The following is a 22940-nucleotide window of genomic DNA, read 5'->3' as shown; positions in this document are numbered from 1 at the left end:
GGAAGCACAAGCTGGAATCAAGATTGCTGGGAGAAATATCAATAACCTCAGATATGCAGATGACACCACCCTTATGGCAGAAAGTGAAGAAGAACTAAAGAGGCTCTTGATGAAAGTGAAAGAGGAGAATGAAAAAGTTGGCTTAAAACTCAACATCCTGAAAACTAAGATCATGGCTTCCAGTCCCATCACTTCATGGCAAATAGATGGGAAAACAGTGGAAACAGTGGCTGACTTTATTTTTCTGGGCTCCAAAATCACTGCTGATGGTGATTGCAGCCATGAAATTAAAAGACGCTTACTCCTTGGAAGGAAAGTTATGACCAACCTAGACAGCATATTAAAGAGCAGAGACATTACTTTGCCAACAAAGGTCCATTAGTCAAGGCTATGGTTTTGCCAGTGGTCATGTATGGATGTGAGAGCTGGCCTATAAAGAAAGCTGAGTGCCGAAGAATTGATGCTTTTGAACTGTGGTGTTGGAGAAGACTCTTGAGAGTCCCTTGGACTGCAAGGAGATCCAACCAGTCCATCCTAAAGGAGTTTAGTCCTGGGTGTTCATTGGAAGGACTGATGTTGAAGCTGAAACTCCAATACTCTGGCCACCTGATGTGAAGAGCTAACTCATTAGAAAAGTCCCTGATGCTGGGAAGGATTGAGGGCAGGAGCAGAAGGGGACGACAGAGGATGAGATGGCTGGATGGCATCACCGACTTGATGGACATGCGTTTGGGTGGACTCCGGGAGTTGGTGATGGACAGGGAGGCCTGGCCTGCTGTGGTTCATGGGGTTGCAAAGAGTCGGACACAACTGAGCGACTAAACTGAACTGAACTGAACTGAATCAACCAAACGCAAAAAATTAATTCTTGATATATAAGTAGTCAAGATAATCACATTAAGAAGAAAGCAGCCCAGCTCAGCTTTCCAAAGAATTGATTACTTTGTATTTTGTGTCTGTGCTCAGCCGCTCAGTTGTATTTGACTCCTTGTGACCCCATGAACTGTAACCCACCAGGCTCCTCTGTCCATGGGATTCTTCAGGCAAGAATACTGGAGTGGGTTGCCATGCCCTCCTCCAGGGGATCTTCCCCACCCAGGGATTGAACCCACATCTCTTGTGTCTCCTGAATTGGCAGGCGGGTTCTTTACCACTAGCGCCACCTAGGAAGCCCATTTTATATGTTACAAGATTGCTTTTCTCCTATATCCTAGAAAGTACAAAACAGTGTCATGCACCTGGCAAGGAGAGGAGAAGAAAATGTTGTCTCCTATTACTGAACAAGTGCCTACACATCAGGAGGGACTCTTTGAATCAGGCTTGAGTCAAATACTTAATAAAGGCTGTCCAGGGGAGGACTGGAGACCAGGAGACTGAAGTACCCGTTAAGCTCAAGGCCAGCAGAATCAATTCTTGCCCCTGTGATCCAGACACTAAACCCAGGACACCACCACAGACACAGCTGTTACTCACTGCTCTCCTTGCCCGAATCGGCTAATGGGTTCTGCCTAGACCACAGAGAACATCCTTGGTAAGTGCAGCTAAAATTCCCACTGAGTTTATGTCACAATAAGGAGGTATAAGGGGAGACATTGCTTAGATTAGAACTTCTATTTACTTGTCTAGTGAAATTATTACATAATTAATATTCTTGTTCCCATAAGAGCTTATTCTGCACAACAGCATGTTGCATTTTGAGGAAAAGCAATGCCTAACTTTGGTTTCATTTGACACGTGCCCAAGGTATAGCATAAACCCAGAGTAGAAGGGTGAGGCAGAGTTCCTAACTCTGGGGCCCAGCAGGTACAAAACATTTAAAAACTTCCAAAATCTAAAGAGGGCTTCCCAGGTGGCTCAATGGTAAAGAATCTGCCTGCCAATCAGGAGACACAAGTTTGAACCCTGGGTCGGGAAGATCCCCTGAAGGAGGAAATGACAACCCATTACAGTATTCTTGCCTGGAGAATCCCATGGACAGAGGAGCCTAGGAGGTTACAGTCCATAGGGTTGCAAAGAATCAGACATGACTGAGCACAACACACACACACACACACACACACACACACACACACACATACACAATGTCTGAAAAATTCCATATTAAAGTATCCTGAGCCAGATATAGGCAAGAATTCTACAGCCAAACTATTTACAGCACTTTAGTCAGAATCTTTGTTTTTAAAAAATCACTCATACAGTGATTTAACCTATCATTTCTGCTTGAAAACTGCAGTATATTATTAGCAAATAACTTTGAAGTGCATGGAAGATGAAAACTTCATTTCCGATTTCAAAAATAAAATGCAATAACCATTGCTTAAATACCTGGAAAGTTGAACTATCTTTCCTAGGTAGGTTTTCCATTTGGGCGAGGGTTCACATGTGAGGGAGCATCATCCACAGAGGGACAATTTTTTGAAACTATTTATTTTGTTTTGGGGTAGAGTCAATTAATCATGTAGTGATAGTTTAAGGTGCACAGCAGAGTGAGTCAGCTACACATATACACGTATCCATTCTCCCCCAACTCCCCTCCCATCCAGGCTGCCACATGACACTGAGCAGAGTTCCTTGTGCTGCACAGCAGGTCCTTGCTGGTTGTCTGTTTTGAATATTGCAGTGTGTAAGCGTCCATCCTCAACTCCTTAACTCTCTCTCCCCCCTATCCTTCCCCCCTCCTGCCCGCAACTATAACACACAGGGATTATTTTATGGCAATCGTACATTTGTGCATGCTAAGCCGCTTCATTTGTGTCCAACTCTTTGTGACCCTATGGACTGTAGCCCACCAGGCTCCTCTGTCCATGGGAATTCTCCAGGCAACGATACTGGAGTGGGTTGCCATGCCCTTCTCTAAGGGATCTTTCCGACCCAGGGATCAAACCTGAGTCTCTTATGTCTCCGGTATTAGCAGGCAGATATTTTACCACTAACACCACCTGGGAAGCCCAACTACATTTGCTGGTATACAGATCCCAACATCAGAGGAGCTCTTGACCTTGGCATTTTGAAAGTCCCCCAAACACTGCAGATCAGTAAACCCTTCAATGCCACGATAATTCTCTACAGGTAAGAACTGCTCTCTTGCTAGCTTCCTTGCTGGGAAAATTGGTAGAAGGCTGTTATCATGTGCAGTCCTGGGTGGGGTTAAACCTGACAGTAACTGCAGCCAAGGTGTTGAGGGCAAAACCAGAGATGTGACAACAGAAGAGGAAGATGATGCAGGAAGCGTGTGGTCCTATCCATCCCAGGGAGAGAGATGGCAATAGCCTGGCTCCCGAGGCATCACCTCTGCCTCCAGAGTCACCTTCTAGCTTATCATTTTTTAAAAATCAGTTCTTATTGGGGTATAGTTGCTTCACAATGCTGTGTTCGTTTCTTCCGTACCGCACAAAGAATCAGCCCTACGTATGCGTGCATCCCCTCCACCTCCTAGCTTAGACTTTGGGAACAGACACTTCACGGAGCTTCCGAGAGCACTGGGCAGCCTGGGCAGCTGCCCGGACATTGACTATGAGCAGCACATGCTGAGCGGGATGGTGCTGGTATCCCGGGCATCCCAGCTGCAGCTGTTTGCACAGTGCTGCATCGCTGCGTGCATGGGCACTCTGGTCCAGCTGCAGCACCATCCTGTGTTTCCGTCTTTGCTGGTGGCACAGGCATGGCTGCTGCAGCAACTCTAGGGCACCCCCCCACCTCCCTCCCTTTGAGGAATATGGCCTCTGAGAAGAACGCAGCATCAAGCACCACCCCTACTCTTTCTGATTTCTCCTCCTCCTTCTGCTCTCACTGTGAACGGCGCCTTTCCCCTGCCCCTTGCCCAGCTAAACTAGGGTGGCAGATCCTTGTTTTTTATCATTCTCTATTCCAGTCCCTTGGTTTCTGTCATACCACTTGTGGGCTATGTTGTGTATTTAGTTGCCAAGTCGTATCTGCCTCTTTGCGACCTCATGGTCTGTAGCCCACCAGGGTCCTTTGTCTATGGAATTGTCCAGGCAAGAATACTGGAGTGGGTTGCCATTCCCTTCTCCAGGGGATCTTCCTGACCCAGAGATCGAATCTGGGTCTCCTGCATTGGCAAGCAAATTCTTTACCACTGAGCCATCAGGAAAGCCCACATGCTAGATTTTACTTATTTGCATGTCTAATCCCTTCTTTTTATAAATAAGGACATGTATGGCCAGAGAGTTAGGGAAGTGTTTGGGATTCCCCGTTAGGTTAACGTGGCATCCTTGGCTGTGTCTGTAACATCTAAAGGGCATGGACGTCTGGATGCCCATTTGCCTACAAACAAATCTGACTATTAGGTGATAAAGCCAATGCACAGCCCAAAGGAAGGAACTCAACCCTTTTAGCCTTTTCCTCTAGATGCCAGCAAACAGCTGTTCTCCTGTCCTCTTCCTCTTCCTGCACACCAGCTGAGTGGGAAGAAGTATTTTTATCCCTCCCTCTCCTTCCCACCTCCCTGTGCCAGGGATGTGTCATTTCTTTCTTTACTCCTCTGGTGAGGCTGTTGGTTAACAGGGGCTAGGGGAAGGGTGGAGGGTTCTGATCTTCAGGGCTCTTGGGTCTTGTGCATAAAGCGAGACATGGTCCTTCCTGGTTCAGCTCAAATGTACCCACAGCCTCTGAGCATCCAAATCCCATGTTTAAACCTGCTGAGTCTTTTTTCTTTCTTCTGTCTTCTACTATCCTAGTGCAGACACATCTTAGCGACTGAACAACAAATCCTTGTGCACTGATGCCAGCTCCCCTTTAGCTCCCCATTGGATAAAATAGCCAAGTAAGGGATGCCGGGGAAGGAGGAAGGATGATGAAAAGGAGACGCCAAACCCAGAGGTTTGCAAGCTTAGTATGCACGATGATGACGCAAGGAGTTTCTGTAAATTCTCTTCCTCAGGCCTCCCTGACTACTTGCCTGTGGATTCAGAAGCTCTGGGATGAAAGTGCTGGTCTCCAGAATCTACATTCTGGCACCCTGATAATATTGTAAAAGTTAGTCTGGTGTGTTTTCCTGTCCTAAAAGAATCAAGTCGCTGTGGCTGTGGCTTCCTGGTCTAAGACAGCGCTTCTACGTGACACATGCTCAGAGGCTGTTTCCCAGGGGATGGCCTGCGACTCTGTCCAGAGGGATGACTCTTTTTTTTTTTTTTGGCGGCACTGGGTCTTGATTGCTTTGCAGGGCTTCCTCTAGTTGTGGCAAGAGAGGGCTATTCTTCCTTGTGGTGCCAGGGCTCGGTGGCTTCTCCTGTTGCAGAGCACAGGCTCCAGGTACACAGGCTAGGTAGTTGTGGCCCACCGGCTCAGTTGCTTATTGCACGTGGGATCTTCCCAGCCCAGGGATGGAACCCATGTCCCCTGCATTGGCAGGCGGATTCCCATCCTTGTGCCCCCAGGGAAATTCTGAGAGATGACGCTTGACCAGCCTCTTCCATTTCCCTTGCTGACTTTCCAAATACTATCATTCGTCCTGAGCATGCTGATGAGAAAGAGGTTGTGAAGCATGGGCTGAGCCATACTATTTTAGAACCCCACACAGGCTAGTTATTCCTTGAATAATAAACTTCATTTCAGAGGATTATAAAGAAAATAAAAGAAGAAAGGATATAGTCTGGGGCCAGGATGGGGCGCTGGACACCCCTCCGCACAACATCGTCATCTGCTGCACACATCCAGAGAGACAGAAAGCCGGGTAAGAGGCAGGACCCCACAGCTCACTGTTTCAGGCAAGGAATGCCCTCCCCTGCTGTTGAATCACTGCTTCCTCTCTTTCTTCCACCTCATGGCAGCAGTTCTCACTGTCATGTGTTTTTAAAGCATCTCATAGGATGTGTGGCTTGACTGTCCAGAAAGATAGTACCCACCCATCAGATGTACAGTTCGCAGGCCCATCTGGGGAGAATTCAGAGGGATTTGGTTCCTTGCTCTGAGATCAGAGAACAGCATCACTTCAATGAAAGCACATCTGCTGAACTTGTCTTTGACATCAACGTCTGGAGAGACAAAGATCAGGCACCCTTCCCCTATCCACCAGAGCCTGTGTTCTGGATGCTCTTGTCTTTCTGGTTCCTTGTCCTTGACTTGTCCCTTTTCCTGACTGGTGTCTGCCACAGGGTTCGGAGCCACAGTAGCAAAGAGCACTTGTTGCTCTGAGAGCCCGTCACACGTCTGCTCCCGCTGGAGGCGATAGAAGAGATGGGTGGGGTGGTGTGTGCCAGTAATTTAAGATGATCTTATTGGCAATTTAGTTAAACCTGCTGTGCTGTACTGTCTCAAGGCAGGAAGATAAATGCACATTCTAGTGACTGAATCAGCTGGCATTTGAAAGAGGAGGAGCGAGTGAGATACACCTCCCTGGGAATCCTGACAGCTGAAAAATGACCCAGAAGAGCCTCACGTTAAGTAGTCAGCTTCTCTGGCACAGGTTTAAAAACCAACTCGTATTTGCTATATTTCACTCAAGATTTCTGCTAAAACTTCCTGCCCACTTTTACCAGCACACAGAGGATAGGAGTTGAGTTTTACATGCTGTTATTTTCACCTGCATGCTTTTTTTGGAATATCCACTCTCAATCATTTGTAATATTGCAAACACATGATTGTGGTAAAAAAAATTCACAGATTATTTTTAGTTGACTTTTACATGGAATTTTGTATTTACAGATGAATATGGGTGTGCTTCATGCTTGGAGAATTCATGCCTAATAAAGTAATGAAGCCCCGCTGGGCAGGTCTTCCTCTACAGATGTTGGAAGGCTGCCCAACTCCTGTCTGACTCCTTTGATGGGCTCTTATCTATAATCCATGATGTCCTTGGATTCAATATTATCAGCCTTTAGACATTTTGGCTAGTAGGAGAGATAAAGTTAAATGTTTGCATGTCTACCTTTGTCTTTTGACAAAATGAATAGGAGCTGCGAATGTTATAACAGAGCACAATGGGTGTGCTGAGCGACTTGGTGTTGCTGAAAGGGGAAGGATCTGGTAGCACGAGGTCTGGGTTTGAGTCCCAGTTCTGCTCCTTAACAGTATGTGAGTGTGTGCTAAGTGACTTCACTTGTGTTTGACTATGAGCCCATCAGGGTTCAAATCTCAGCTCTGCCACTTATTAGCTCTGTGACTTTGGGTAAACTACTTAATCTTTCTGCAATTCATGTTCCTTATCCAAAATGGGAACAACACAGTGCCTATCTTTTGTAATTTTTGGTGAAGACAAAATATGTGTTAGTACATGTACGTAAAGTGCTCAGAACAGTGCCTAGGTTCTAGGTAAGGGTTTGCTTAGTTATCATTTCCTTATGCCTCAGCTAAGCTTCCAAAGCCTACCTTTGAGAAATGGAATACTTCCTGCCATATCACTAAACAAAGGATGTTACGGTCATCAGCAATTGTACCTACCACCAATGGTGAGCCAGTGAGCCCTGAGGGAACTCAGGAAGGAAAGAATATGTGCCATCTAACAGCCATTTGACTGCAACCACTCCCCATAATGAGCCCTGAGAAAACTCAGGATGTGAAAACACAGAAAACTGGCTCCAGATAACTGAGGTGCATGTCAAAGGACTGACTTCACTGAGCCCAGACTCTCACATCTTCCCACACATAGAAAAGATGTAAATTCCTTAACTTGGGATACCTGGTTTACTTTAATTAGCAATCATCTTTTGACATTCAGACTACCTGCCTTCCATTGCAAAAGTTCTATATAACCTGGCTCCTCCCCTCATTTCCTCAGAGCAGTTCTCCCAGGGTTACTTGAGATGCTGCCTCCTGGGCTTGAAGTCCTATAATTTCCCACCAAATAAAACATAACTCTCAACTTTTAGGTTGTGAATATTTTTTTTAAGTTGACACCTTGAATCTGATCATTTTTCACCATCGCAACACTACAGCCCCAGTCCAGTCCATCATTCTAGCTCTGCTGAACCCCTGGGCTCTTCCTACTTGCCTCCCTGTCTGAGCTTTGCCTCTGCTATTGTCCATCTTCTGCAGAGCAGCCGCAGTCCAGGCCCCTTACCTGTGAGTCCCACCTGCTCGGGTCCTGCTCTCCTTTCCAGTCTCATTGCCACTTTCTACCTCACTCAGGATGGTCTACCTGCCATGATGTCTCATTGGCATCATTTATTTCTCAGTCCAAAAGTTACCTCCTCTAGGAGACCTTCTTGCTATCTCCACCATCAAAAGCCTCCTCTACTGGTCACCACGCACTGCTGTCATATCCTCCTGTCTCCTTCACGGACTTAACAAAAACTGAAGTGACCTTATTAACGGACAGGCCTGGAGGTCCCTGTCCACCTCTTCCCATAGAATCTCAGCTCCTTGACTGTGTGGACTCACTTTGTCTATTTTGTTGCCATGTACTGACAATGTTGAACTTTATATGATGCTTGTGGTCCTGGAAAACACAAAAGGCTAAGATATCCACTCTCTCCCCATCCTTTGTATTTGATAAATGGTTTGCTTGCAGAGAACCATCCTTCCCCAAAATGACTTAAATAAGGTTCATAGATGTCTCTTTTTTACCTGAAACAAGGCCAGACACAGACTTTACAAATTTCTATTCTTTGCCTCATGTATGATTAACAGAACTGCTTGTATCTACTGAGTAATTGGAACAAAATATTTGTTAAGCAACCTTTGGTTAATATTCTCTCCTTCACCCAGCCCACTGAACTTTGGCCCACCCTCAGCCTGAGCCAGCCGATAGGTGAAAATATTAACACATTGGCCACAGGATAAACTATTCATTGATCTACTGCCTGATCAGACCACTCCTTCACCCCATGCTCCCACTCAGATTCTTTCCAGCCTTTTTGCTCCTTCCTATGAAAGAAAAACCCTTGTTATTTAACCCATGAGCTCATAGGTCTCATGGCCACAGTTGTATTCCTGTTGTAATATTCCTCTTCTCCTACTGCAAATATTCCTTTTCTCCTTTGCAATAATCCTTCTGAATAAAGTCCCTCTTTAATAGATCTGGATTTTTTTTTTTCATTAGACAGCTCCCAGTGTCTAAAAGGTGTCTGGCCCATGACAAGTGCTTAATGGATATTTATTATGGAATAAAAATACAGTGTTATTTGGAATCTTAGTCAAAATACTGTAGCTTTTATATGGCAACTCTATGCATGGTAAATCTGTTAAGAAACTGTTGACCAAAACCACCCACCTTGGCCATGATGATAACCACTTGTCTGAGTTGTCACAAGAGGAGGTCCTGATAAGGAACACGGTGCTGCCACTAAAAACAGGGAGGACTTGGGAGGGGCTGAAAGGAAGAAGGAGATGCTAGCCCATAATATATCCTACCAACCTTCCAGAATCCTTCACACTGGAAACCATATTGGCTGAGGGATGCCCACACCACCAGGAAGGACCCTAAGTCAGACCAAATTGGGGCAATAAGCAAGATAATTGGCCAGAGACAACCCAGAAACTAACCCTGTCACCATAAAACTTGAGACTTTGAGCCACGTGGCAGAGCAGTTCTCCCGAGTTTCCATAGCCTGTTGATCTGCGCCTGGGCTCCCCTTTCCAACAAAGTCTTTGCTTTGTCAGTACATGTATCTCCTTGGACAATTAATTTCTGAGTGTTAGACAAAACCCCACTCTCGGGCCCTGGAAGGGGTCTCCTTTCCTGCAACAAATCCAGCGCTCATTGCTTAACTCCCCACTCCCCACCGCTATGAAGTACACAGACAAGGCATTCAGGTCAAGAGTGGGTGGCTGATGGTAGAGATGACATTGCCATTTACCCATCAACTCATTTCATTCTTATTCACTCACAGAAAAAACGTATGCTCTGGTCCTCTGAAGAGTTCAGCTCCCCTGTTCCTCACTGTAGCCTTCATTGTGTACACCTGGGGTGGGATGCTAACTAAAGAGAACCATGGGATTTGTCTTTGTATCTGTAGGAGCCTAAATGTCCATGTAATCCAGGGATATTAAAAATAAAATTTCCTATTTTTCCTATTTATTATCTTATAAACTTTGTATCAAATTTATGTTGTGTTCTTGGTTGCATTTAAAAATTAAAACCAACAGAAACAAAACTGAAATAAAATAAAAATAAAATACTAAGCTGTAAATACTGCTCTCCCAATACACTCACGCACACAATCTTCCATTATTTTTAAAGTTTTCTCTACTTCAGATCACCCATGCTTAGCCTCACTCTTTAGTACAAATAATATAGCTGACTATAATTTTACTGGAAAAATTATCTTCAGCCTTGGAAGATACAGATGGCTGTTTAGTTTCTAAACTGTGTTTGACTCTTTGTGATCCCATGGACTGTAGCCCACCAGGCTCCTCTGTCCATGGGATTTCCCAGGCAAGAATACTGGAATGGGTTGCTATTTCTTCCTCCAGGGAATCTTCCTGACCCAGGGATCAAACCTGGGTCTCTTGCATTGGCAGGCAGATTCTTTACGACTGAGCCACCTGGGAAGCCAGAGCAACTCCTATATTTCCCAAATACTGTTTAAACAGCTGTGATTAAAAAAACAAACTTTCCACAGCAGTTTAGTTTTTCCTCTTCTCATGATGAATCTAAGCATCCTTCTTAATTGCAAATATATTAAATGATAATCATGACTGAGGTACATAGCTAATTTGGGTTTATTGCCTTTTTACATGTATAACAAATATGAGTTTTCTAAGTCAATATAATTATGTCTCAAGATCCATAAAATATGCTTTGCTTTAACATAACTGAATTGTCATTTTGAGTTAATATATTTAAGAAAATTCTGCCCAGTGCTATTAACGAATCTTCATCTCAGGACTGGGCATGAAAAAGACCACTAATTAACTCTTTAATGATGGACTGATCTTGCAAAGAGAGTGCCATTGATGGGCTTTGCTGGTTACTCAGCACAATAAAAAAGTCCTGATGCCAGATGTTTGGTGATAGGACAGTCATTCTGAATTTGTAAGAATTAGAAATGGCTAATTATAATGTATAAAAAAATTTAAAAACAACACTCAGTTTATTTTAAATGTTTCACATGGCAGGCAATCAGGTAGTTTATTGAGTACCTTCATTGTGCTTGGTGTTGCACAAAGAACCAATGGGTGATTTAAAAAATGGCAGAAGAGCTATTCTTTCAATGCTGTCTTAAAGAAACTATTTTATTTTGTTGCCATTTGCTTGGATTAGATTAAACATTCTCTGAAATTAATTTCCTAGTATTATGGATGTACTCCTTTACTCCAGCTGAAATTAGCTCTATTTCCCTGAGTTTAAATCTTCTTGGCAGTTATTGATAATGCCATTTCTCTACCCCAATGAATCACTTAACCAAAGACATTCCTTTACATTTTCTTTTCCTGCTTTCTTCTCCTCCTTCATCTTAACCAAATTCTGATTAGTGAGCTCATTACCGTTTGTTCCTGGGTGTTTTTAACATGTAGCAAATCTGAAATGTTTTCATCAAAGCAGAGAAATTGCTACCTCTTTCTTTTAATGTGCTGTTATTGATTTTCAGGGTCCAAGAATTTATCTCCATTTTGAAGATACATCATGGCAAAGGAGAACACAATCACTGATTATTTTTAAGTTTGGGCGACTCAGAACTAGCCTGAAACACATCCTTTCACTCCAGATAAAGTTGCTTAAAATTTGGTGCTACTTTCTTCGATTGATTAACACTTGTAGTGGCTTATATCTTCATAACTCATATTATAGACAGTTCATTTCTCCAAGTACAAATAAGGCTGTCAGACAGCTTTAAGACTGCGATCATTGAGTAATACATAAAGAGTGCAACAGAACAAGCAATTTATGGAAGGGCTCTAGGGTGGTGCAAAGAATTAATGAAGTGCCTAAAGGTGCCCAGTGTGCAACCTGGGAGAGCTCAGATGCTGAGAGAACTTGACTTCAAGCCAAAGAAACAACAAAGACTATGGAATTATGAAAACTGGAGAGGAAAAGAATGATGATCTAACTCAGAGACTGCAAACAGGAGAACTCCTCTGACTTTGTCTAGCTGTTTTTTTTTTTTTTTTCCCTTTAACTTTGGTTTTGAATGCTTTCGGGTGGTGATTTGTCCACCACGCTTTCCACCATCAACAGTGATGACCTCTGAACCCATTCACGCATTTGTATTACCTGCCTTGCACCTCAAGGCATTTCAGTCTGTGATCCAGTTTTCACAGTAAAAACAAGAGAGAACTGTGGAGGTAAGTGATTTGTTCAAGGTAGCTGATGAGCAATGTGTTTTATACGTGGGTGACTCCACCTACATCTGGACCGTCCTTCTAGAGTCCTTTGTGTTCATCCTTGGTTACATTTGTCTGAGAGATTAAAGTCAGAACCAAATACAAATCTCTCACTGAAATCACTAAAGTATTTTAGAAGAAGCAGTATGAAAAGGAAGTTTAGTTCAGGAGGTTGAGTAATTTAACCACACTGAAGGAGAAAGCTGGGTTTTGTGTCTTCTACTCAACACTCTCCTCTACACACACAGACACACACACACACGCACATACACACACAAAATTTATTGCTTATTTTGGAAAATGAAGGGAACAACCTGTAAAAGGTGATTAAGTTATGGCATTTCTTTTTGTAAGCATAAAGTCAAAATTTCCAAATTTGTAGAAGGTGCTTGCCTTTAAAATGCCATTGATCCTTCAAAAGAACCACTCACTAAGTTAACATAAAAAGTAAAATCTTATGGCATGCTCAGAAATTATTTTCTCTTAGTCATGCAAGATTTCCTATGTCAAGATGACTCCATTTCAAAAAGATCATTGGGGCTGGCGAAAGAGGGAGCTGTGCTTCTTAAGTTGCCATTAACATGGTTAGCAAAAGCCACCCCCTTCTCCTCCTGTCCTCAATCTTTCCCAGCATCAGGGTCTTTTCCAGTGAGATGGTTCTTCACATAAGGTGGCCAAAGTATTGGAGCTTCAGCTTCAGCATTAGTTCTTCCAGTGAATATTCAGGATTGATTCCTTTAAGATTGACTGGTTTGCTCCTTGCTGTCCAAGGGACTCTTCGGAGTCTTCTCCAGCACCACAGCTCGAAAGCATCAGTTCTTCGACACTTAGCCTTCTTTATGGTCCAGCTCTTCTGTGGGGTAATCACAAACAGTCCCAGCAGGAGATCCATATGAGTTAGAAAAATTGCTTGAAAAGCTCTTGCATTTATGCACCAGTAAAGTTGTCTTCCTGGCAATATTCTCTTTGGTTTTAGATTTTAATTAAACTAAACTCTGTTTCTAAACAACCCCTGTGCTCTGCAGCATTTTCTCACATTTGTATCCAATTCTTAATCAGATGCATTATAATTGTTTACTCTCACATTTAGCTTCCTCATTTGACTCTGTGCAGCTCAAGGACAAAGGATTATGTCTTAATCAGTTTTGTATTCCTGGCACTTAACATAATATATGTGACATTACTGGGAGAAAAGAAAGGAATGACTAAAACCACACAAGATAATAGCTATCTCTGAAGGGGCCTGCTTTGTTAAAAACCCAGGTTTTTAGTTAATATATAAAAGTATAGTAAAGAGACACAATGGTTGAGCTGGAAGAATTGGGGAGGACAATTTATGTAGACAATGGTGCCATCAAGGAAAGGGAAGCTGGCCTCAGTGCAATGACCTACACAGGCCAGAGGCAGAGTGGTTCCCACTGACTTCTGATGTTTTTTATATCCCCATCACATTCTCTCCTTCCCCTGGTGTCTTGGTCCTTACCTTTGCCACTTCTCTGATGCTTGAGTGACCTGGAGCCATACTGAATCCTGTGTCTTGAAAGAGAAAAAGTGAAAGTGTTAGTTGCTCAGTCGTGTCTGACTCTTTTGCGACCCCCATGTACTGTAGCCCACCAGGTTCCTCTGTCCATGGGATTCTCCAGGCAAGAATACTGGAGTGCGTTGCCATTTCCTTCTCCAGGGGATCTTCCCTACTGGGATCAAACTCGGGTTTCCTGCATTGCAGGCAGATTCTTTACCATCTGAGCCAATCCTTTTTAAATCCCACGTTAACAGACTACAGTCCTCTTTACCCAGACTTTTTACTTTCTGTCAGTCTTTCCAATCTGATTGGAGTCTGACCTTGCTGGCTCATGAGTCTCTTTGTCTCTCTGCCTTTCTCTTTCTCTTGTTATCTCGTTCCCTCCTTCTCCCCATTGATAGAGCATTTACTATGTACCAGGCGTGTTCTAAAGGGCTTCCCAGGTGGCGCTAATGGTAAAGAACCTACCTGCCACTGCAGAAGACGTAAGAGACTCCGATTCCATCCCTGGGTCGGAGAGATCCCTTGGAGGAGGAAATGGCAACCCACTCCAGTATTTTTGCTAGGAGAATCCCATGACAGAGGAGCCTGGCAGACTACAGTCCATGGGGTTGCAAAGAGTTGGAAACATGACAGAAACGACTTAGCATGCAGTCGTTTAGAAGTGTGTTCTAAAAACCAACTGAGGGCAGATCTAGAAAGGGGTGATCCATAGGTTGGGGAACCCTCTCCTTGTATTGATTCCCACTTTCAGTTCCCATTAATGTTAGAGCTTGCTACACGCTTTACATATGTTGCTTCTTTGCGGCAGCAGTGGTGTGGGGGTGGTTTTGGGACGGTTCACACGCGTTTATTGTGCACGTTTTCCTATTATTACTACATCAGCAAAGAGTTGGATACGACTGAGCAACTAATACCATCTCAGATCATCAGGCATCTCAGATACCTGGAGGCTGGGGATCCCTGACTTAGAGGGTCTCCTTCAGAAAAGGAAATTGTCTTGGAATCACTATGGGTGTCTTTCCCCTGGACCACAAGGGTGCATGTCTTCTGCCTAATCCCAAGATCCCTGGGCCTCTGGGCCTGGCTGGTGCTGGGCACTGGGGCACTGATAGCACTGCTTGGGACAGAGGCCCCTGTGATGGGTCAGGCATCCTCCTCAACAGGGATAGGACTCCCACCACTTGTGTAGGAACTGGATCTGACAAACAGTGGCTCCGGTGGGGTGGACCAATTAAAGTGTACCTTAGCTTGGGGTGGGGGCGGGGCCAGGGGAGTGGGCGGTTCTTAGAGAAGGCAGGGGAAGTGGGAACTTTCTGTTGACAAGGTTTGGGGAGAGATATTTAAGCAACATAGGAGACTGGCGACCTTATTACTTTTGTTTTATTTTTTAAATTTATGATTTATTTCACTTTTGGGCTGTGTTGGGTCTTGGTTGGGTTCGGGATTTCTCTAGTTGCTACAAGCAGGGACTACTTTCTTGTGGTGTGAGGGCTTCTCAATGTGATGGCTTCTCTTGTCGTGAAGCATGGGCTCTTGGGCAAGCAGGCTTCAGTGGCTGCAGCTCTCGGACTCTAGAGTGCAGGCTCAGCAGTGGCGGTACATGGGCTCAGCTGCCCGGCGGGATGTGGGACTTTCCCGGACCAAGGATCGAACTGGTGTCCTGCATTGCAAGGCAGATTCTTAGTCACTGGACCACCAGGGAAGCCCCCCATTACATATAGAATTTAAGATGCAGGTCATAGAGGTTACATTTGGGATGAAAAAAAAATTAGGGCTTAAAAAACCTGAATTGTGTTCCCTCACTTCAGTCTCCTTCCTTCTTACAGCACAGCTCTGCCCATAGGACTTCTTGTTCAAAGTCAGCTTCTCTTTAGCATCCCACCTCCAGCTTCCGCGGGGTAGGGGAGAAAGGCCACGCTCGGCCCACATGTGCTTTACGTCATGCATTTCTCCGCAGTTTTCATACAAAACCTCTCCTCTCTACCTTTTCTCTACCTCTTTCCTGTTCTCAAGGACTAATTCTCTACTTTCTTATGGTCTTCCCAAGGAATGACTTGCAAATTGCAGATTTAGAAGCCAAACCCTTGTGGTTGCTGAAAAGATCTGCAGAAATAATTCCACATGTTTTCCAGTTGTGCAGAAATGGGAACTCACAGTGGCTGGAATCCATTTAAAGTCGATTTGTAACACTAATTCCCCAAACCATCATTCTCCTCTGATCTACTATTAAGATATCTTTGAAAGCCTTGGGAGGCTGGAAGGATGTAAATTTTAAGTGTATCACAAGGATATAAATTTGAAATGCCAGTTCAATAAGATAAGTTGGACATATAAGTTGGACGTTTAGTTGGTTGATTATTTATTTATTAATATTATGACTATATATGTAAAACATAATGAGTTTAACCCAGGTTCACAGTCGCAGTAAAATTTGTGGTAAGATTACTGTATAGTTCAGAAATAATACTAGTATCTTTGAAGTTGGTTAGTTTTTATTAGAAGAAATGAGGCCTCATCGAGCATGACACTATTTGTCACGAAGGCATAAAATTACATGAGCAGAAGACAAAAGTGAATTTTAAATATCTTATTTTAAATAGGATAAGAAGTCAGCTTACTTAAATATTTTCTGTACACATTATTAATCACAGTCTTCAAAGAATAGGGGCAAAAGGATTAATTTTTAAATTAAATGGATAGTTTAAATATGCTAAATAAATAATGAACCTAATTAAATACACACTTACTGAAGTCTATCCCTTGTATTAGAATTTTTCTTTTGGAATTCAAAATGATGTACAATTTCTGCAGAATCCAATTTTAAAAATCATACTGTTGACATTAGATGTTGAGTTATTTTATCATGTTTCATATTAAAATGTTGTTTTATATTGAAATAGAAACAAAACTAAATGAACATAGCAAGATCATTAACTATCTGCATTAATAAATATCCATTATTTTAAAGCAAAAAAGTATTTCTTAAGGACACTAGGGATGAAATTCTCTGGACCTTCATTGGTGGTAACACAGCTCCTTTTTTGGAAATATAACAGCTCAAAAAAATAGAGGTTTTGGAGTAATTACTATCATCTCCTGGAAGTAAAGTCTATTTTAAAAGATAAATTGTGTAGTGTTGACTTAATAGTTGGCAATATGTAATTAGGAGGCTGATATCAAAAGTAAGAAAGATAATCCATGCATATTAGAATATGAAACATTTAGCAAAACTGCCACCTGCAATAACTTAGGAGTAAGATTCTATGCTCAAATAATTCAAATAAAATTTCCAGGGGAAAGTGAGTAAAAGACAAAGTGTTAGTGGTGGTGTCTCTTGGTTCTTATTTGCTGCATTTTACAAGACAGTAAAGCTATGACAAACCTAGACAGCGTGGTAGCTTATTAAAAACCAGAGGCATCACGTTGCCAACAAAGGTCCGTCTAGTCAAGGCTATGGTTTTTCCAGTAGTCATGTATGGATGTGAGAGTTGGACCATAAAGAAGGCTGAGCACCGAAGAATTGATGCTTTCAAACTGTGGTGCTGGAGAAGACTCTGAGAGTCCCTTGGACTGCAAGGAGATCAAACCAGTCAATCCTAAAGGAAATAACCTTGAATGTTCATTGGAAGGACTGCTGCTGAAGCTGAAGCTCCAATACTTTGGCCACCTGATGCGAAGAACTGACTCATTTGAAAAGACCCCAATGCTGGGACAGATTGAAGGCGGGAAGAGAAGGGGATGACAGAGGATGAGATGGTTGGATGGCATCACCAAATCAGTGGACCTGAGTTTGGGTAAGCTCCAGGAGTTGGTGAAGGACAGGGAAGCCTGGCTTACCGCAGTCCATGGGGTCACAAAGAGTCAGACACGACAGCAACTGAACTGAAGTTTTTCCATGTCACTCCAAAGGAAATGGGATCCTTTGATGGGCATGGGGTCACCTTGCCCAGGACAGATCCACAAACACTCCAGCTTAATGATGCAACTCTGAATGCTGTCACCTTGAATTAGTGGAATATGAGGCATATTGATACCGTCCAGTTCTCAGATGGGAGATACACCCAACCAGCCACAGCAGTGATGCTGCAACCTGTGACCTTGGTTCCCTGACTCTCTCCAAGAACCCTCAAAATGACAACAACAAGAAGACATCCGGTGGTGGTCAAGGCAGAGAAGGACTGATCAATTCAGAGATACAGTTTGTATACCATGTTACCACCTTTTTAGCTTGCTTACTCATTTAGACTTTTGAGGAAACTAATGCTGGAATTTATAAATGTTTAACTATGTGGTTGTGTGATTTCTTGAGTGCATACTGTTCCTTAAAGAACTGGATGTTTGCTATGACCCAAGTAAAACAGAAATTGAAACTAAAGTTGGAAACTCAATTTCAACTAAGGGCATATTCTATAATTCCCATTTTGGCTGTGGCTGAGGTGTATAATGGGGAAAACAGGGACCTTTCAGAGGTGGTGCCAAGGGTCACAGAAAACAAAGGAATAAGAAGCTTTCCCTAGAAACCAGAGTAAGGCTCTAATCAAAAAAAACCCTCTAACACTCAGTGGAGGAGGTCTTGGCCACATCTGCTTAGTGTGATTTCAGAATTACTAGGCTCAGTGACTGCCAGGATCCTCCCATCCTTCCCTTTCTAATTGGGAGTATTTGTTGTGGTTACCCTGTTCCTCTCCTATTGTTATATGCTGGGTATGTTGGCAGAAGGGGTTGCAAATAATTTGCATTTTTTATTCATCTTTAAGACAAGAGGCTCACCTCTGGATCAGAGAACTCCATAAAACTGGAGACCTGAACTTGGACCTGGGTGTAGTGAATAAATGAATCTTTGGAGATGGGCTGAGTACATCCTATGTGTGTTAAGAAGGGAACTGAGATACTTTTGGGAACCACAGGGTAGACTGTTGCATAAACATTGACTGCTTGCTAAATACCACTGTGCTCACACACATTATCCACCTCCCTTTTACACAGGTGGGGCCATGTGACTTGTTCTGGCCAGTGGGCTGTGAGCAGAAAAGAAGCGTGTTCCTTGTTCTTCCTGGCTGTGCCAATTCCTCATCTGGCCCTTAGGTGACTACACAGAACAGAGCTCCACTTTTCCCCGACCCCAAAACCCATGTTAACAAAGAAGAAGACACTGTCGTGGAAGCCACTGGCAGTGCGGAGTTAATTTGCATTACCGAGCCTATCCTGACTAAAATAAACTCGAAAACTTCAAAACTGGCCTGCATATTAGATAGTAAAAATAACAGTGACAATCTCTTATGATAATATATTAAGATATACAGCACAAAGCATACATAAGGAGAGCACATAAGGAGAATGAATTATTCTCATGGCTAAGGAAAATATTTATACTTTTGCAATTTGATCTTAATCCTTATATATTACCCAGTCCTTAAACATCTAATTGTCTAGAAATGTGCTATTTTACCATTGTAATATCATCCTGACATCACTCTTATACATACTGATGTTTCTCTGAGTATTATCCCACCTGTCTGGACTCTCAGACTTCAGTGCACTCCCACTTGGATACAGCTTTGAGCTGTCACTAGCCAACCCACAGCAAGCATCTTCCCCTTAACCAAACCTAGACCACAGCAAATCCAACATTAACAGGGTCCTTTAAGACAGTGCTGGTGGCTCAGATGGTAAAGAATCCACCTGCAATGTGGGATACCTGGGTTCAATCCCTGGGTTGGGAAGAGCCCCTGGAGAAGGAAACGGCTACCCACTCCAGTATTCTGGCCTGGAGAATTCCATGGACAGAGAAGCCTGGCAGGCTGCAGTTCATGGGGTCGCAAGGAGTCAGACACAACTGAGCAACTTTCACTTCACTTTAAGGCAGTGCAGAAATGAGTAACTGATTCGGCAATGTCAGGCACGAGGTCAAGGACCATGAAAGATGCTTATGAGCAGATGAGCAAACTAGACTTGAACTCTTGGCACTGGCTGCTCATACACAAGGGGGCAGGGAGGGACCCTGCAAACAAATATTTAGGCAGCTGAGAAATCTGAGAAGCTGAAAGAGAGGGTGAGCAGAATGTGCAGTGTATCAGGACAATTTCAATCAGTGTGTCTAAAGAAAACAAACCCATCATAGACACCTCTGGTTAGCAGTTATCAAGCGAAAGCTCTGAGCAAAGATAATTTGGATCCTGGAGACAAAAAGATTCAACACAATGAAGACATATCTACTCAGGAAAGGGCAGTTGTTCTTATAAAGAAATTTTAAGTATAGAATGGTATTATCATAAGCATATCATAAACACAAGGATAATACCCTTAAGTATAAAGTAAAATGGTACCCTTTCACTGGCACTTTGGGAAGAAGTTAATCTTATAATATAGTGAATTTATCTATTCTAATCATAAATAAGGGCTTCCCTGGTGGCTCATTGGTAAAGAATCTGTTTGCAATGCAGGAGACCACCTGTAATGCAGGACATGCAGGTTCAACCTCTGGGTAGGAAAGATACCCTGGAGAAGGAAATGGCAATCCACTCCAGTATTCTTGCCTGGGAAATCCCATGAACAGAGGAGCCTGGCGGGCTATAGTCCATGGGATCACAAAAGAGTCAGGCATGACTTAGTGACTAAACAGCAATAATCATAAACAGTTTTTTTTTAAAAAAAAACTTTTTTCCACTCTGATCAGTGCCAGGAAAATTTAAAATTGTTTTTAATACTTTCAGAATAAAAGACTATAAGGTTTTGTGATTACTTTGCCCCATCTCTGTGGGCCCTATTACTCGATCAGTCAGGTGTACTCTGAGTTTATGATTCAGCCTCTTATAAGTGGGGAGAATTTTCTTCTAAAGATTTCTCAGGAAGGGGAGTACACACAAACTCACACATATGATTTTGTTTCTACAAATACAAATAAAACTTGGCGAGGTTATCACCAATGTCATTCAAAAGTCACAATTGATAGTAGAAAACAAACAAACAAACAAACTTGAAGAAGAACATCAGCTAAACAGAGGTAGACAAAATCATCTGGAACTTTGAAAAAGTCTTATGTCATAGGCTAATTAAATACTTAGGTCTTGGCTTATATTTCCATTAGTGGTTATAAAATGGACGAAAGAAGGAAGAGAAGCAGGATAGTTAATGTTAGCATTGCAGAAGAAAGGAAAGTCCAAAAAGCTTTTAAAGGGATCATGATCAAGAAGAAGTGAACAGTATTTGACTGCAAATTAATTAGAGAAAACCTTTTTCTCCTGAAAAGTTTCCATTTGGTGCTAGTTTGCATGTCGTGTCCATGATTTACTATACCTTTGAAGATGTCCCTTTGATTAAACTGATATGTGATCAAAACACAGCAACAACCTCAGATCATTTTGCTGTACTATACCTTTTTGGATAATTTTCTATATGAAATTCATTGCTCTATAAAATTTAAAACATATCTGTATGTAGGGGTTAGGTCATTCATTCATTTTTCTGTTCCTCAAATATTTATTGAACTTCTGTGACATTCCGGCATGCTTCTAGATGGTTGGGAAGCAGTAGTGAACAAGACAGACAAATTTTCTACCACATGGTGCTTATATTCTATTGGAAAGAGAGATATTAAACAGAGAAGTAAATAAATGCTATGCCCACAGTTGGAAGAATTCTGACTATTTTAAATCTCTGTGAAATATATGATAAAAAAGATTACATTAAAATATTTAACATTTCTTTTTTTTTTTTAGTAAATATGAAAGCTGTATAATGGGGGTACTGTATTTGGTATTGCTTTTTTTTCACTTACCATTTTGCAAGCACATTTCTTTGTCTGTAGTAGTCTTCAAAAATATCTTTTTAATAGCTTCAAACATAATAGGCTATATACAAAAATGTGATGCTTTCATTATTTTTGACAATTTCTATTATCATAAACTAAATTTATATACATAAATCCTTATCTGTATATCTGACTATATCCCCAGGATAAGGTGCATAAAGTAGAATCATTGGGTCTAAATGTATATATATTTTATGACACAATGTATGTTTGGAAATAGATTTATAGAAAGGTGGCACTTCCTCATCATTATCTCAACAATATGAGATACTGAGTAGACTTAAACCCTCAGTCAAAATCACACTATTTTAAATTACATATCTTTGTTTATAAGAGAGGTTGATAAAAAAATAGGTTTACAATGCATTTACCTTTCTTTAGTGAATTCCTTGTCATATGTTTGTCCTCCGTTTTTTTTATCTTAGACTGATAGTGTATTTCTTTTGATATGTGAGTTATTTTATGAATGAAACATATTTGTTGCAATTTTTTTCCAAGTGGTCATTTATATTTACTTTGTTATGATATTTTTACATTCAAAAGTATTCTTATGCACTCAAACTTATTGCCCTTTTTTCTTTATGACTCCTTCTGTTCCTCTGGTGCTTAGAAAGCCTTCCTCATCCTGAAATCAGTAAATATATTTCTTATGTTCTTCCAGCTTTTTTATTAAATTTTACTTTCTTATTTAGCTCTTTAATCTAGGTGGAATTAATTTGGTACGATGGGGCTTTAATTTGAACCTTTTCCAAATCTCTCATTTTCTTACTACAATTTGTTAATGAAATAATTCATCCTTTTCCCCATAGGTTTGTGGTACTTTTTCATCTGTTACATTTATACATACATACACAGAGTCTCTTTCAGCGTTTGCATTAATTTATTTAATAGGTTCTGTTTTTAAGGTTTTGTGTGTGGAAGGGGGTGGGGGTGGTTAATGGTAAGTACTTTTTGTCCTACATGTTATAAAATTGCAATAATTCTTCGTATTGTCTTGACGGAACCTCGGGGGAAAGCAAGGGTACGGAGGCATTTAGGACCCAGGGGAAAGCCAGGCTCCGTATAGAAGGACAGAGTCTCGGGCGCACACGCCTCCTACCAAAAATCACAGCCCCTTGGAGCCGGGGCTCTCATTCACAGCTTTCTAGAGAAATCTGAGCCCGAACCTGCCAGAATAGGGGATCTCACCCACTCAGCTCAGCACCGAGGACACCTGCAGAAACACATTACCAAAGCAAGGCTGGGCGGCCGTGTGAAGGTATTTGTTGCCTTTTTTCTCCCTTCTGTATTTGCAGCGCTTCCCCGCCTTCCCCGCTCCTGCGATGCCATGGCTGCGGCGTTTCAGCACTTCGGTGCGTGGACAGCTCCCACCTGCAATCCCTC

At 42.3% G+C, this 22940-nt stretch overlaps 1 protein-coding gene across 2 annotated transcripts in view; it reads left to right on the top strand.

The window, feature by feature from the left end:
* Positions 1-22940, top strand: part of CLVS1 (clavesin 1) — a 190630-nt gene that overhangs the window by 11304 nt on the left and 156386 nt on the right. The window contains exon 2 of one of the 2 annotated variants that reach the window (XM_081501149.1): positions 11490-12183. The exons of the other annotated variant lie outside the window; for it this stretch is intronic. The gene's annotated coding sequence lies outside the window, so the exon portion shown is untranslated. The remainder of the gene's footprint in view (positions 1-11489; positions 12184-22940) is intronic. 2 annotated transcript variants of the gene reach the window in all.

Source organism: Giraffa tippelskirchi, chromosome 6, assembly GCF_054371585.1.
Source record: "Giraffa tippelskirchi isolate mGirTip1 chromosome 6, T2T-mGirTip1v1.2.pri, whole genome shotgun sequence".
Lineage (NCBI taxonomy): Eukaryota > Metazoa > Chordata > Mammalia > Artiodactyla > Giraffidae > Giraffa > Giraffa tippelskirchi.
This window is presented reverse-complemented; position numbering and strand designations above follow the sequence as displayed.